At 59.9% G+C, this 2,439-nt stretch overlaps 1 long non-coding RNA gene across 2 annotated transcripts; it reads right to left on the bottom strand.

The window, feature by feature from the left end:
• Positions 1-613: 613 nt before the first annotated feature.
• Positions 614-2,018, bottom strand: LOC139044970 (uncharacterized). 2 transcript variants are annotated; one of them, XR_011502458.1, is made up of 3 exons: positions 1,786-2,018; positions 1,043-1,271; positions 614-747 (listed from the first exon to the last, which is right to left on the bottom strand). It is a non-coding gene; the product is annotated as an uncharacterized lncRNA (long non-coding RNA). The 2 variants fall into 2 exon arrangements; XR_011502459.1 differs by having other exon boundaries at positions 622-743.
• Positions 2,019-2,439: the final 421 nt, after the last annotated feature.

The raw sequence follows: 2,439 nt of genomic DNA, 5'->3' as shown, positions 1-2,439 counted from the left end.
CTCTGAGTTCAGAGGGCATCTCTTAGATTAGGGGAGGTCTCTGTGAGGTACGAAGATCCCTCTCCCCACCACTGCCGAGACAATCAACCTCCCTTGGGACGCAGGGCATGGCTAGCAAGGACCCAGATGAAGCAGGCACTACCTCCCATGTCGGGCATATGACACACCCAGGGGCTCCCTCCCCCAGCAGGGCCAGTGACACCTCCCAGAAAACCTTCAGGACTCAGGGCCCTTTTCTCTGTCCTTGCCCCACTGACAGAGTCTTGGCCCAAATGAGTGGGACAGTCAGCCTCCTTTGGGTATATCAGGCAAGCCCTAGGGTGGTCTCCCTCCGCCCCTCCTCGGTAGACTCAGGGAGTGGGCCAGGAGAGGGCTTCTCTCAGCCCTTCTTGTCAGGTATCTCCCAAGGGGAGCACCCTAGGCGGAAGGAATGAGGGCTTTCCTCAGTCCAGAGTGGAGGATGGGAACCGCTGATAGGAGAGCATGCCTGTGGGTTTCCCCTTCGTTCCCTGGGTGGCATGCCTGTGCTGCCACACTCCTTTGGCAAGCCTTTCTCAGCCTTCTGACTTGACACAGCCTTTCCAACTCCTGGGGAAGAAAGGTTCATTCGTGATGAGAGGCTGTGTTTTTTCCAGCAATAAGTGAGGATGGGGATGAACCAGCTGGCACAGGGAGTCTTGCTGCCCTTCTGGGTCAGTTGGGAGCAAACAGGGCCAGAAAACCTCTTCCAAGGAGGAAAGCAGCTACCTGAGCAGAGAGGGGAAAGGGTCATGAGAAGCCCTGAAGGAAGTGGGAACCCCAGCTCCCTGGCAGCTGCACGGGGCCTCCGCCAGAGGGCGCCCCCACCCCGCCAGATCCCCCCCACCCAGTGCGGGGCTCCCAGTGAGGCCAGAGGCCGGATTCCTCCCCCCACCTCTCCCTCCCACCCGTGCATGCACAGTGGGAGGAATGGTCCTCAGGCCAGGGAGCAGGGCTCCCACAGTCGTGAGAGTCAGTCAGAACCCTAGGTCAGGTCGGGGAGGTAGAGAGGCCATGGGTGCACCTGCCCTCCTCTCCTCAGGTCCCCAAGATTCTGGATGCCCACGTGGCAGCCCACGAAGCCAACGTCCAGCCGTCCCTACAGGTTTTTCTCCCACCGCTGCCCTACAAGGCGCAGGGAAGGCCAGACAGGGTGCTGAAAGGCAGTTTCCAGGCGTCATCCGTGGCCTCCAACCTGGATCTGGGTGCAGGAGGATAGCATCCGACGGGGAAGGCGGGGCGTGACACAATCCCTGCGAAAGATCCCCTAGGGCTGCTCCTGGTGAGGATGATGCTGGCCACCACCCATCTCGACCCTGAGGCGGCTCCCTCCCCTAGACTTGGCCAGAGGTGGCCCGTTCCATAAGGCCACCACCCAGGGATCTCTGACTCTCCCAGGGAAGCCCAGGCAACTGTGGAACGCCCCCATCACCGCAGGCATCCCTCAGGCCAAGGCCAAGACTAAGTCTGGCATCCTCCCTGGGGAGCCCAGGCAGGGCACTAAGGACCCGGGTGCGGCGGGCAGCAGCTCCCAGGTCGGGCACACCAGAATTCCAGCAGCTTCTACCTCTGATAGAGCTGATGACCCTTCACCGAAAACTTTCTGGACCCAGGGCTCTTTCCTTCCTAGCAGTCCCATGGACACCGTCTTGGCTCAAGGGGCTGCGTTGGCTGGCCCTCTTTGGGAAAGTCGGCAAGTTATAGGGTTCTCCTCTCCCTCTGCCCCAGAGTGGCATGTGGGTGGGTCCTCCCAGTGCAAGCACTTACCTGGGGGGATGCCCCATCCGTTACGTAGGTGGCCAGTCTGCTGTGCCGCTCTTCTTTGCAAGGAGCTCCAGGCCTTCTGACAGACTAGGCACAGTCTTCCCTCCTCCTGGGGTAGAAATGTTCAAAGGTGAACTAGGGTCCACCTTTCCTTCTCCTGTTTCTCACCTCCCCTTCTGACCTTCGGCTCAGGTGGCTGCTGGCCTTCTCACGGGGGAGGCCTTCTGACCCTGTTTTCCAACAACGACTAGGGGAGGACACCCAGGCTGTCTCTCTGCCAGCTGGCTCATTCCAGGCCTCAGTGACTGGTAGAAAAATCACAGCCCCACATCACAAATGAACCCTTTGACTCCAGGAGGAGGAAAGGCCCTGTCTATTCAGAAGTCCCAGAATGCCTTGCTCAGTAGTGTGCAAGGCAGACAGGCCACCTAGGGAGCAAACCAGGAGCCCTCCATGCAAGCTCTTCCCTCAGCAGGACTCACCCTCAGCTCCAGGAGTCAGACAAGCCTGATGTCCTGCTGCCTGGGGCACTACCCTTGCCAGAAATCCTAGAATAAGGGTGGAGAGACACCTTCTCCTGGCTCTTTCCCTGAGTGCACAGCCACAGGGCACAGGGGGAGGCGCACTCTGGCTTGCCTGCTTTCCTTCAGCTGTGTT

This window comes from Equus asinus, chromosome 3 (genome assembly GCF_041296235.1).
Source record: "Equus asinus isolate D_3611 breed Donkey chromosome 3, EquAss-T2T_v2, whole genome shotgun sequence".
NCBI lineage: Eukaryota > Metazoa > Chordata > Mammalia > Perissodactyla > Equidae > Equus > Equus asinus.
This window is presented reverse-complemented; position numbering and strand designations above follow the sequence as displayed.